Below are 14965 nucleotides of genomic sequence, written 5' to 3' on the forward strand. Positions count from 1 at the left end.
GCACCGATGGGCTTCCAGGCGCTGGCCCCTTCTGGCCTGTGCAGCCTCAGGTGGGTGAGCAGCAGCCTGGCGCTCCTGCTGCTGTTGCTGGTGCTGCTGGTGCCGCGGCTGGTGTTCGAGCTCCTCTAATGCCCAGATGGGAAGGAAATAAATGGCTCCCATGCTTCTGGTATATGCCTCCATTGAGGAAGCGCTGAGTGAAGGTGGCAAGAGGGGTTTCCCAGGAGGTCACACTGGAGATGGGTGTGAGGCTCCAACCTTCCACAGGTGTGGTTAAGCCTTCTAAAAGTTGCCCCAGACCTGAGACCACTAAGTCCTGCCACCTCGAAATGATGGCTGATCAAATCTCCTCTTTAATGGTTGACCTGCAGTTGATAGTCAGCATTCCAATAGTGCTCCTGCCAGGTTTCACATTCGTATTTCCCACCAGGTGTGTTTCACGTGGGAAAAGGGTTAAAATCGCAAGGGCTGTTTTAAAATAGGATTATGGAGGCCATTTAGTGGTTGTTAAGGGCCTTAACGACCAGTCCCGCCTGTTGGATGCGGGACGGAGTCGGGACCATCAGACATGCCTGAGTTAAAATTGCTCAGAGTCAGGAACCAGGCGGGGGGGTAGTCCCGCATGCCAGTTTTTGCGATTTTAACCCCCCACAACGCCTCCAATCCCGCCTCCACGGCTCAATGAAAATCCTGCCCATACTGTCTATGTTGAATAATTGCATCATTCTGTCCAAGAATTTTGTGATGAAGATCAAGTGATTCCTCTTTCAAAATACATCCAGCAGAAGGAAGGAATGAGCAGATGGAGAATATATTGAAGTAGCATTTTTTTCAATTAACAGACTGCCGGTGAGCTGAAAATAAATTTGATTACCATAGTTTTTCTCCCTCCACATGCTAAATTTCACAATATTTTAATTTTAATCATGGCACCTCATTGTTAATGCTGCAGCAAAATAATATTCAGTAGAGTTACAAAAATATAACAAGAAGCTAAATAGAATTGACAGATTGACGTCTCAGTATTCACCAGCCCTTATTTATTTGTTGACCTCCGATTAACATGGCAACATTTCAGAGGCTTTGGCTATTTCTGTTGCAATGGTTCCCTATTTTATTCTCCAACTTCCCCAACCATGGGTTATTCCCACATCCAAGCTGTTCTTTCTCAGTCAAAAGAGTGAAAGGGTTGAATTTACATTTATCCCAGTGAAACAATCAATAAAAGAAAGAAGAAAGAAAGACTTGCATTTATATAGCGCCTTTCATGGCCATCGGGCGTCTCAAAGCACTTTACAGCCAATATGTCGAGGAACCAACCAGAGATCAGGCCATCTTAGACTGGGTATTATGTAACGAGAAAGGATTAATTAGCAATCTTGTTGTACGAGGCCCCTTGGGTCGGAGCGATCATAATATGATCGAATTCTTCATTAAGATGGAGAATGAAGTAGTTAACTCAGAAACTAGGTTCCTGAATTTAAATAAAGGAAACTACGAGGGTCTGAGGCGCGAGGTGGGTAGGATTGATTGGGGAATGGCACTCAAAGGGTTGACGGTGGATAGGCAATGGCAAACATTCAAAGACCGAATGGATGAACGACAGAAGTTGTTCATCCCAGTTTGGCATAAAATAAAACAAAAAAGGTGAATCAACCGTGGCTAACAAGGGAAATTAGGGATAGCTTAAGATCCAAGGAGAGCACATACAAATTGGCCAGAAAAAGCAATAATCCTGAGGATTGGGAGCAGTTTAGGATTCAACAAAGGAGGACAAAGGGATTAATTAAGAAAGGGAAAATAGAATATGAGAGTAAGCTTTCAGGGAACATAAAAACTGACTGTAAAAGCTTTTATAGATATGTAAAGAGAAAAAAATTGCTAAAGTCAAGCGTAGGGCCCTTGCAGTCAGAATCGGGGGAATTTATAATGGGGAGCAAAGAAATGGCAGACCAACTAAATACATATTTTGGTTCTGTCTTCACAAAGGAGGACACAAATAACCTCCCAGAAATACCGCGGAACATAGGGTCTGATGAAAGGGTGGAACTGAAAGAAATCAGTATTTGTAGGGAAATGGTGTTAGGAAAATTGATGGGACTGAAGGCCGATAAATCCCCAGGGCCTGATAATCTACATCCCAGGGTACTTAAGGAAGTGGCCCTGGAAATAGTAGATGCATTGCTGGTCATCTTCCAGAACTCGATAGACTCTGGAACAGTACCCATGGATTGGAGGGTAGCTAATGTTACCCCACTATTCAAAAAAGGTGGCAGAGAAAAAGCGGGGAATTATAGACCGGTAAGCCTGACATCGGTAGTGGGGAAAATGCTAGAGTCCATTATAAAAGATGTAATAGCAGAGCACTTGGAAAGCAGTGACAGGATCGGACAAAGTCAACATGGATTTACAAAAGGTAAATCATGCTTGACTAATCTACTGGAATTTTTTGAGGATGTAACTGGTAAAATAGATAAGGGAGAACCAGTGGATGTGGTGTATTTGGACTTTCAGAAGGCTTTCGATAAGGTCCCGCATAAGAGATTAGCATGCAAAATTAAGGCACATGGGATTGGGGGCAAGGTATTGACTTGGATAGAGAACTGGTTGGCGGACAGAAAGCAAAGAGTTGGAATAAACGGGTCATTTTCCAAGTGGCAGGCAGTGACTAGTGGGGTACCGCAAGGATCGCTCCTAGGACCCCAGCTGTTCACAATATATATTAATGATGGACGAGGGAATTGGATGTAATATCTCCAAATTTGCAGATGACACAAAGCTGGGTGGGAGGGTATGCTGTGAGGAGGATGTCATGAAACTCCAGTACGATTTGGACAGGTTGGGTGATTGGGCAGAAACATGGCAAATGCACTACAATGTGGATAAATGTGAGGTTATCCACTTTGGTGGCAAAAACAGGAAGGCAGATTATTTTTTGAATGGCAATAGATTGGGAGAAGGGGAAGTGGAAAGAGACCTGGGTGTTCTTGTGCACCAGTCACTGAAGGTAAGCATGCAGGTGCAGCAGGCGGTTAAGAAGGCAAATGGTATGTTGGCCTTCGTAGCAAGAGGGTTTGAGTACAGGAACAAGGATGTCTTGCTGCAGTTGTACAGGGCCTTGGTGAGACCACACCTTGAGTACTGTGTGCAGTTTTGGTCACCTTATCTGAGGAAGGATGTTCTTGCCATGGAAGGAGTGCAGCGAAGATTCACCAGGCTGATACCTGGGATGGCAGGAATGATGTACGAGGAGAGATTGTGTCAATTGGGCTTATACTCACTGGAGTTTAGAAGATTGAGAGGGGATCTCATCGAAACCTATAAAATTCTGTCAGGTCTGGACAGACTAGATGCAGAAAGGATGTTTCCGATGGCCGGGGAGTCCAGAACCAGGGGTCATAGTCTAAGGATAAGGGGTAAGCCATTTAGTACTGAAATGAGGAGGAATTTCTTCACCCAGAGAGTGGTGAACCTGTGGAATTCTCTGCCACAGAGGGCGGTGGAGGCCAGTTCATTAAATATATTCAAGAAAGAGTTGGATATATTTCTTGAGGCTAAAGGGATCAAGGGATATGGGGAGAAGGCAGGGACAGGGTACTGAATTTGGATGATCAGCCATGATCTCATTGAATGGCGGAGCAGGCTCGAAGGGCCGAATGGCCTACTCCTGCTCCTATCTTCTATGTTTCTATGTTTCTATGAAGTACTTTTGAAGTGGAGTCACTGTTGCAATGTGGGAAACGCGCCAGCCAATTTGCGCACAGCAAGGTCCCACAAACAGCAATGTGATAATGACCAGATAATCTGTTTTTGTTATGTTGGTTGAGGGATAAACATTGGCCAGGACACCGGGGATAACACCCCTACTCTTCTTCGAAATAGTGCCATGGGATCTTTTATGTCCACCTGAGAGAGTAGACGGGGCCGTGGTTTAACGTCTCATCTGAAACATTAGGATATGTGCTTGAGCAACAGGAGATGGGTTTGTTCCTCCAACCAGCTTTCCTTCATTCCCCAGGTAACAGCATCTCGAGTGAATGTCAGGCCAGGTTGTACCTTCAAACTGAGAGTGTAGTGTTCTGGCATTTTATTTACTGTGCCAAATAATTCAGGATTTTTCAGTAATGTACTAGACCTCTGATGTGATCGAGTGGAATCCTTCCCTTTATCTACGTGCGTACACAGAAACAATTTATCTTAAAAAGCATTTGATCATATCAGGGATGAACAAACTTTAAGAATGGGATATCTGAACAAACTAATCTTGAGAGAAGTCAAGTTGTATCAAAGCTGATCTACAGCGATTGACCTTCTATGGCATTTGAGTGTAACAAAGATTATGGACTTGATTTCATCCAGGATCAGCGACCCAATACAGGTTGACGATAACATAGAATGCAAGGACAAGTATGGATAATATACTTTACAGGAGCTTACTAGCTCCTCACATGTCACCCGCCCAAAGTGTGTGTTGGGGGGGGGGGGGCGGTAGAGGAAATTCCCTGGACATTCAAAGCGTGTTTTCACAGAGTTTACTGTAGCACAAATAAGAGCTATCATAGACACTGTACACATAAACAAAGATAATTAATATAAAAAGATGTGGTATGATAGGTAACATTTATTTACATATCATGAAAGTTGCACTACATGGCATAGTTTTCAGCTTTGCCAAAGATTGTTTAATCTCTGAATACAGGTGGTATAATAATCAGCCAGCATTACCGTCCTTGATTGCTATCCATTGATCCATGGTGGAAGTGCTGTTAATCAATAAAATAAGCTGTGGGTGATAACTGGCCATCCTTCAGGGGAGCATATTCCTACCAAAGTTGCAACAGGAGTATACTGGAAAAGCCTCAGATTTTCAAACCCAGGGAATAAAACAGCAACTAAAACCAAAGTCTTATACCAAGACTGTCCAGATATTGGCCTGGAGTTTCTACGAAGTTGCGCTGGGTTTTTTTCCCACGCAATTTGCCCAAAATTGGCCAAACCAGCACATCGCAAGTCGAGTTTTCGCGATCTTTTCCGCTGGTTTAAAAAACATCGCGCTGAAAGCTGGCCCCACCCACAAAACTGGTCACGCCCCCCCCGATTGAATTAATCACCATGGCGAGTTTCCGCTAATTGTGCCTGTGTGCGAGCCTTCAAGAAGACTCTTAAAGTTAAGCTGTTTTTTAGGTGCAAGGATGCTAATAGGCACGTTTTAAAAGCTTTTATATACGTTTTAATTTATTAAGAAACTGACTACTGTACACCAATATAACTAGCAAATGGTTCTGTATAGTTTTTTAAAGTCATTTTCAATTGTTTAAAATCGGGTTACTCACACGTGGTGGACGAGACACTCTGATTAAAAATGCTTATTTTTTGTGATAAACCCACTTTCAGCTGAATTAATCAAACTGCACCAGGTTACCACTCTTAAATATATCAAGGAAATTTTTAATGTAATTTTTTTTAAATTACATTCTAAAACACTGCCCAATTGCGCTGGCTCATGGAAGATTTTATGTTCGGTGATATGCAAATGCACTTGAGTGGAAAATTGAGCAAAAAAACACTTCCGAATACTAGTGCAATGTTGAGCGCTGTTTTTATCCGAATCACCAATTTCGCCCGAATTGGAAACTCTCGGCCACAATGTTGCAAAATTTGTTGCGATATTTGCTCTGGTAACAGGCTTGAGAAGAATTCTAACAGACAAACATACAGACTTCTTGATTCATACAGTTTATATTTCATTTTTTTTGAAGGTTAGTTATTCAAAATCCAGGAAGTCTTCTTTTCCAACATTTAAAAAAGGAGCTGTTCTGTTCAGAAGAACAGTTTGACAGTTGAGACAAGTTGCTATTTCTGAAAGCCTGGGGAGACCGCGTGGGGTGGGTTTGCATCTTTACCGGCTGGGTGTTAATCATCTCGGAAAATCTGGCAGCAAGGTGAGCAATGCACTTTACAGAACCCGGCCGGATTTTCTAGCTATTAACTTCACTGTAAAGAAAACCAGGTGGGATCTCTTACTGGGGTGTGACTCTCCCCACCTCATCTTCCTTTCTGCATTCCACCCAGGCACTGGTTAATGCGCAGGCAGTAAAGGTGAAACTCGACCCCTGTGCATTTACAAAGGGCCCGCACAAAGCAATGAGGTGACTGATCAGTTCATCTGTTTTTTGTGGTGTTGATTGAGGACTAAATGATGGCCAGGACGCTGGGAGGACGCCCCTTCTCTGCTGCAACAAAAACTACTGTGTAGGAACGGAGGTTCCTAACTAAATAATTCAGCTCAACTCGATGGATTAAAAGACTGGAATTTAATAACAACGAAGTTTGCTGGATGTTACAAGGAGGAAATCAAAACATGTTCGTTCAAGATGCCAGGTAGTCGAAGACTGCTGGAAAGTTCTCTCAGCTGACGTCATGACGTCCCCACGTTAATCGCGCCACTGGCGGTTACATGATCAGCATCATGACGTCACCACGCAGGATAAAGGCAAACACACACTGTAAAGGTAACAATCAGTTTAAAGGTGCAGTCCCCGGCTGCACTATAATGCAATTAAGGGGATTATACTAAAGTACACTGAGTCTCTTGCGGCTCCTCCACAGGCGCCCCCGCAGAATCCCCATTAATGGCCAGTGTCAAACGAACAGGGGGCTTGATGGTTCTCTCTGAGCGTCGACGACCCTCAGGCGGCGGAAGTGGAACGTCGGGAGAAAGCATGGAGCCTGGCTGTGGTTGTTGCGGCGTGTCAGGTGCAGCGAACGCAGTGTCTGACTGCGAAAACGACGGTGAGGCATCTGTAGGCGGTTCAACGGCTGGCTGTTGTAATGATGAATCGGCGTGCAACGGCGGTCATCCTCGGCGAGGTGGCTGGGCAGGCACTATTGTTTCAGTGCGATCGAGGTGAGCGGCCTTCAGACAGTCGATGGAGACGGTGTCCGGTCTGCCGCCTACGTCGACGGTGAAATACTTCTCACCAGCAGATATGACATGAAATGGGCCGGCGTATGGTGGTTTAAGTGGGTCTCTGTGCGTGTCGTGCCTGATGAAGACATAATCGGCGGACATGAGGTCCGCAGGAACATGAGGCCTCTGTAAGCCATGATGCGAGGTCGGAATGGGCAGGAAGTTCTTGGCCGCCTCGCGATGCTGGATAAGCTGCTGAGTTGCAGACCACGGTTCTGTATGCGGAGGCAGGAAGTCACCAGGGACCCTCAAGGTTTGCCCGTAAACTAACTCAGCTGATGAAGACTGAAGGTCTTCCTTGGGAGCCATCCTTAGCCCCAGCATCACCCAAGGCAATCTGTCTACCCAGTTGGATCCGCGCAGGCTGGCACGAAGGGATGCCTTAAGCGACCGATGTAACCTTTCGCACAGGCCATTCGCCTGCGGATGGTAGGCGGTGGTACGGTGTAGCTTGGTACCTAAGCCGTGTGCAACGGTGTTCCATAATTCGGAAGTGAATTGTGGACCTCGGTCCGATGATATGTCGGATGGGACGCCGAAGCGAGCCACCCACGACAACAGGAATGCCCTGGCAATATCAGCTGTAGTGGTAGCGACTAACAGAATCGCCTCTGGCCACCTGGTGGTGCGGTCCACTATTGTGAGGAGATGCGTGAAACCCCGTGAACCGGGGAGAAGACCCACTAGATCCACGTGCACGTGGTCAAACTGTCGCTCTGGCACTGGAAACTCAGCCAAAGGGGCTTTAACATGCCGGTTGACTTTCGCTTTTTGACAATCAATACAATTGTTTGTCCAATCTCGGACATCTAAGTGCATGCCCTTCCACACGAACTTGCGGGACATGAGACGTTGCGAAGCTTGCATCCCTGGGTGCGACAACCCGTGTATCGCCCGAAAGACTTTCTTGTGCCACTCGACTGGCACTATGGGACGAGGCACTCCCGTGGACGTGTTGCACAAAAGGGTGGTTCCTGCTGAGTGGAACTGAACGTCAGCGACTTGCCAACTGGAAGGCATGGTCCGGTACGCTTGAACTTCGGGGTCAGCCAACTGCTCTTCTGCTAAGCCAGGGAAATCGATGCCCAGGTTAACTGCCAGGACAGGAGCACGGGAGAGGCAATCGGCCACGAGATTATCCTTGCCCGAGACGTGTCGTAGATCGGTGGTGAATTCCGAAATGAAGGTGAGGTGGCGCTGTTGCTGCGCTGACCAAGGTTCAGACGTTTTGGCCATGGCAAACGTGAGTGGTTTGTGGTCCACAAACGCGGTGAACGGGCGTCCTTCTAGCAGAAAGCGAAAATGTCGAATAGCCAAAAACAGGGCGAGCAACTCCCTATCAAACGTGCTGTACTTGCGTTCGTTCTTGCATCGTTGGCGGCTGAAAAAGGCCAACGGCTGCCAAGTCCCGTCTACCCACTGCTCCTGCACCGCTTCAATGGCGTAGTCCGAAGCATCCGTCGTGAGAGCGATGGTTGCACCTGGAATAGGGTGTGCCAGCATGGTTGCATCTGCCAGTGCTGCTTTGGTATCTAGGAAGGCCTGGTCCATCTGGGGAGTCCAGTTGATGAGGTCTTTGCCAGATTTCCCTTTCAGTGCTTCATACAGCGGTTGCATCAACTGCGCTGCCTTGGAGACAAAACGATGGTAAAAATTAACCATCCCCAGGAATTCCTGCAAGGACTTAACAGCAAGGGGACGTGGAAAAGCTGTAACAGCCTTGACCTTGGTGGCTAGTGGAACGGCGCCGTCTGATGTTATCCTGTGCCCCAGGAAATCGATGCTGGTGAGACCGAATTGGCATTTGGCCGGGTTGACAATGAGGCCATGTTGGCTTAACCGAGTGAAGAGCTGGCGTAGATGTAACAAGTGTTCCTTGGGGTTCTTGCTAGCGATGAGTATATCGTCCAGATATACGAAAAGGAAAGGCAAATCCCATAAAACAGAGTCCATGAGCCGCTGGAAAGCCTGCGCTACATTTTTTAACCCGAAAGGCATTCTGAGAAATTCGAAAAGGCCAAAAGATGTGATGGCCGCCGTCTTGGGAACATTTTGGGGGTGCACCGGAACCTGGTGATACCCGCGGACGAGATCCACCTTTGAAAATATTGAGTTTCCAGCCAAATGTGCTGAGAAATCCTGGATATGAGGTATGGGATACCTGTCAGGAGTCGTGGCATCGTTTAGTCATCTGTAGTCACCGCAAGGCCGCCACCCTCCACCTGGTTTGGGGATGATATGCAGTGGAGAGGACTAAGGACTGTCGGAGCGTCGGACGATCCCGAGGCGCTCCATTGTTTGGAATTCGGCTTTAGCCGCCGCGAGTTTGCTGGGTTCTAACCTGCGCGCCCGGGCATAAACCGGTGATCCATTTGTGGTGATATGGTGTGCCACACCATGTTTTGTGACTGCTGCCGAGAAGGTAGGCCGGGTGAGCTCTGGAAAATCGCTGAGTAGGCGTGTAAACCCGACTTGAACTGGTACCGCACAGGCGACCGACCAGGACATGGTGCTGCGGTGGCAAGGCACCGCGTGGTAAGTGGACGCGTGAATAAGGCGGCAGTTTTTGACGTCGACTAGAAAACCATTTGCACAAAAGAAGTCAGCTCCTAGTATGGCCTGTGACACTGTGGCAGTGATAAATTGCCAGAGGAACTGCGGACCGCCGAAAGTAACGGTAACCGTCCGTTTCCCAAAAGTGCGAATTGCCGCGCCATTGGCTGCCTCGAGTGCAGGGCCGCGGCCACCGGATTGTAGATCCAGCCTGGAAGCTGGTAAAATGCTGCACTGGGACCCAGTGTCGCAGAGGAATCGCCTCCCCGTTGTGGAATCCGTAACATAAAGTAATTTCCCCGTTGAACCGACCGCCATGGTAAATTGAACGCTCTTTTCAGGGCTTGTCATCCTTTTCGAAGGGCGATGGCTTGCTGAAGGATTTTTTTGGGGGGAGAAACTGCAGGGAGGCTTGCATCGAGCTTTGGTGCCAAAATGGGCATGGTACGTGCACCAGCCTGCTGGAGGAGGGCTGGGTTTCGCACACGCAGGAGAAGGGCGCCTCGTGGCTGCACAGCACTGCTGTGAGACTGCAAAAATTTTGTCTGCCTCTGCCGCGAGCTTAACACAGTCGGTGATCTCAGAGCTGGCCAAGGCTGTCTGCACCGCGTTAGGTAGCTGGCAGAGGAAAAGTTCTCGGAATAAAAAACATTGGTCTTCCAAACCAAGTAGGGTGAGCATTTGGCTCATTAATTCCGAAGGCTTTGAGTCCCCAATGCCTGGCATGGCAATGAGCCTGCGTGCGCGCTCTGATTTGTTAAGGCCAAATATTTGCAGTAAACGAGCTTTGAGAGCCTCATACTTGCCCTCGTCTGGTGGACTGCTCAGTAGGCTGACGACCCTCGAGGCCGTGGCGCTGTTGAGAGCGGAGACCACGTAAAAATAACGGGTCGAATCCGCTACGATCTCCCGCAGGTGAAACTGTGCTTCCGTCTGTAGGAACCAAGCTTCTGGTTGCTGCTCCCAGAACTGAGGCAATTTGAGGGCGACGGCATTTGTGCTCATGTTGAATTCTCTTCGAAGTTTGTTCGACGAGATTGGGGTCACCAATGTAGGAACGGAGGTTCCTAACTAAATAATTCAGCTCAACTCGATGGATTAAAAGACTGGAATTTAATAATAACGAAGTTTGCTGGATGTTACAAGGAGGAAATCAAATCACGTTCGTTCAAGATGCCAGGTAGTCGAAGACTGCTGGAAAGTTCTCTCATCTGATGTCATGACGCCCCCACGTTCTTCGCGCCACTGGCGGTCACGTGATCGGCATCATGACATCACCACGCAGGATAAAGGCAAACACACACTGTAAAGGTAACAATCAGTTTAAAGGTGCAGTCCCCGGCTGCACTAAAGTACACTGAGTCTCTTGTGGCTCCTCCACAACTGGATCTTTTACGTTCACCTGAACAGGCAGACAAGGCCTCAGTTTTAACATCGCAACCAAAAAAACTGCACCTCCAACAGTATTTCCTCTGAAGGTTAGAAAGGACCAAAAATCATAACACCTCTAAACACAACTTATGTGACTAGTGATGCTATTGATTTTTTTAAATCCCCTCCAGAGACAGACCCTCTCTCTTCCCCAGCTGACAGATGCTGTTGACCCAACCGGCAATCACCTCTTCAGAATTGGACTAAAAGGCACACCTATCAGTACAATATCACTAAGGTATCATGAATATAAACAATCCCCCCAATATCTTGGTAATGTCACTTTCAAACCTTGATTGATACCTAACATATGACTACTCTGTTAAACGTCTGTAATTATTGCTGTACGTTTCACATTGATCGTATTACAAGTGCGCCAAATCTTAACTGAATCGCCTTGCTTCATTTTGTTGAAGATTTTCAAAGCACTTGTACGGCACGGCGCTCCACTGATCCATTCAGATCCCTGATCTGTGCTGAGTTATGGGTGCGATTTCTACAATCAGCCTCAGGGTTCCCATTGTAGGAAACCTACAATGACTCCAATTATAGGGTTAATTCCCTGACGTGGTTTCAGTGTTCAGTCAGAAAGCCAATTCCCCACAGAGAGAGGCAAGTTATGTCAACCAAACAAAGGAGAAGTCCTCTTTATTCAGTCGAGTGACCTTGGGCTTCTGGTAAAAACAGTCTGAGAGCAGTCTAATGCCATTGTGTATTGAACCTTCCAGACAGTGTTATCAGTGTAGCATCCCCTCTGACTAAAATTTCCATGTGTTAAAAGGTTTTCTATTAGTTACAGTTTCTCAGGCCTGCTGTTGGCTGATTTGTACTGTACAAGTGATTTGTGCAAATAGATCTGTCTGTTTAGCTGAGTGATACTGTGAAGGAATGAGCCATACCTATTCAGAAAAACACACCATTCTATGAACAACATTCTGGCCTTATTAAACATGACAAACTGGGTTTAAAAATCTAAAAGCCTCAATGACACAAAGCTGTAAACAGTATACAGGCTTTTGAGATAAGATAAGTTGTTAACACAAAGCTGTAAACAGTATACAGGCTTTTGAGATAAGATAAGTTGTTAACACAAAGCTGTAAACAGTATACAGGCTTTTGAGATAAGATAAGTTGTTAACACAAAGCTGTAAACAGTATACAGGCTTTTGAGATAAGATAAGTTGTTAACACAAAGCTGTAAACAGTATACAGGCTTTTGAGATAAGATAAGTTGTTAACACAAAGCTGTAAACAGTATACAGGCTTTTGAGATAAGATAAGTTGTTAACACAAAGCTGTAAACAGCATACAAGCTTTTGAGATAACACCAGTTGTTGACACTGAAACAATAGCCCTATTGAAGCAAAGGGTTAGAGCTTCCAGAAAGTCTGAGCTTTGGAAAGAACACAATAAGATATACCCAGTTAAATTGTTTTAAACCAACACTTTGTAAACAGGCATATGAAAGAGCACAATGGTATAATGTTAAGGTGTCATAAACCAACACTTCGGGAAACTGAAACACAGAACATTAAAGAAACATATGCCTTCGTAAATATAACATCAAATGAAACATGGACACGTGATTATGTAATACAACCAACTGAGGTAGCTAGGAAGACAATGCCATACACGGTTGAAGTGTTTTTAATTTACATGTTGTAAAAGATACAAACAGAAGACTTTGTAAATATGACATCAATAGATGCAACAGCAATCACATTGTTTTTGTGTTGAACTTGGAACACTTAGGAGACATGAAGTCTGCTTACAACCAGCTGAGGTGACTTAAGAATTGAATAGAAGGCCTTCATAAAAATGGCATCAAATAGAACCACTGCTGTCACATTGTTTTTATGATAAGTTTTGAACACCTACACAGCAGACAGAATTCTGCAAGCTACCAGCTGAACTGGCTGTAAGAATAGCAGGGGCAACAGAAAGATGACTAGAGATAATTAGCTTACATCTGCAGAAAACTTCAAAGGATATACCACTGAAAAAAGGGTGTAAAATATAGAATTTTCAAATAGGAAGACAGAATTCGCTGGAAGGGGCAAAGCGATTCTCAGCTTCAGAGACAGGCTCTGAAAGCCTACAACCCTTTGGGCTGGATTTTGTCAATGGGGAGCTTTTGGAGGCGGGACTCCCACGTGTTTTAGTCCCGCCTCCATCGACATGTGGCCAACCCACGCTATTTTCCCTTGATTGACCTTGTTAAGTCCGCCCAGCGGGCTTAGCAGGCCAATTAAGGGAAAGCCAGTTAGAGGCGACGTCAGCGAGTGCCATTTCATCTGTCAAGAGCTTTTGACAGATGAAATGTCATCGTTTGACGGCTCTGTGAAGCTGTCAAACACTGACAATCTGTCTTCTAAATTGTGACTTTACTCAAGACTCAATTAGAAAGCCTTCCTGACCAGAAAGCAGAAGGCTGCAGCTTTTGACAGTTCAGCGGCCATTCTGCTTTCAGTGCTGGTGAGCCGAGAGACTCCCAAGATCTGAAGGGAGGAAGACTGCAGGAAGAAATAAAGGTAAGTAAAACTTATTAAAACACTTTACACACATCTCACACACTTACCTCTACACACATGCACCCATTACTCACCTGCACACAGGACATCTCGGCCCCTCCGACCCCCACAGACCGACGGCCCACCTCGATGACCCTGGCGAGGTTTGGAGCCATCGGGAAGCCCACACTTCAGGGCTCAAAATAGGGATTAGCCAAAAAACTGCCTGTTAAATACCTGTTAACAGGCAGTTAATTGGCATTAATCCCCTGCCTGCCTCAAGGAGGCGGGACCCGGCGCGGGTCGGCTACCCACCTCCTGGCAAAATGGCATGGAGGCAGGTTGGGGGCGGTTGGGCACCCACCCCCAAATTCTGCCATTTTCCCAGCAGTCCCGCCTCCAAACCCGCCTACCCAGGGCTGGCAAAATCCAGCCCTTTGAGTCTTGGGTAATCAAAGATATTTTGATTTTGGTGGATATCCTGGAATAAGACTTAGAAATGTAAAAATGTAACGAAGTTAAGATTTGAGAATAAGGATCTCTGAGAATAAGAATTGTAAGCTGTTTGTATTTTGAACTGTTAAAGTTGTGATTGAATCACCAGCTGTAATTACATGTCGGTTCTTTAATAAATCTATATATTTTTAGAATTGTCTCACATAGTACTTCTGTATCAAACTCACAAACTCAATCCCTGTACACTCTTTCGTGAGGAGTTGCAGAATTCTGGGGGAGTTTTCCGGACCCTCATAATATCCGGAAGGTTACAGTCTAGTTAAACTTATTAAAAGTGCTATCTGGAGGATGGTAACATCTTCAGTTCATTCCTTTCCTTTAGGGAGAGATAGTTTGGACCTTTAGACCCAATTAAATGTCTTATAGGATTTGGCTATCTCTAACTTTAGTTGAAGGTGAACGTCTGGGGATTACGCCTGATCCGGGGTAGCTCGAAAAGGGCTAGGACTAGTAATAATCCCTTCAATACCTTTATCTCAACAAGGTCTTGAGGACTGTTAAAGCCTACCTGTCTGCCGATTGAAACGCTGAAAGAGAAAAAGTAAGGAATAAATTAATCAGAAGAGAGATTTCTCCAAAAGTAATTAAAGATCTGCTTTTGAAAGTAATCCATGTAGCCAAATTATCCAGCATTTTCTGTTTGTTATATTAGCCAAATTAGTCACCTGAAGTAGGGATCTCTAACAATTTATGGTATTTTTAAATGGATACGGTATACCTAAGTAAAGTGTTCCGAACAGTTTGAAAGGTTCCCAAATTGTTTGACAGAGTTCAAAAGAAGGTACCTTAAATTTGAAAGAAAGTCTTCAAAAGTTGAGACTATTTGAATATTCCCAACTTCCTTCTCTTTGGACTGTAGGACTTAAGCTCCTCTAATGTTCCCTCACAGCTTTACACTTGGGATCATTCTTGCTGCCCTTCTCTTGCAGCCTCTCCAATGTATGAATGTCTCTTTTGAAACATGATGATCAAAACTGTACATGGT

This window comes from Somniosus microcephalus, chromosome 11, assembly GCF_052327205.1.
Source record: "Somniosus microcephalus isolate GS21.2 chromosome 11, FLI_Smic_1.0, whole genome shotgun sequence".
Classification (NCBI taxonomy): domain Eukaryota; kingdom Metazoa; phylum Chordata; class Chondrichthyes; order Squaliformes; family Somniosidae; genus Somniosus; species Somniosus microcephalus.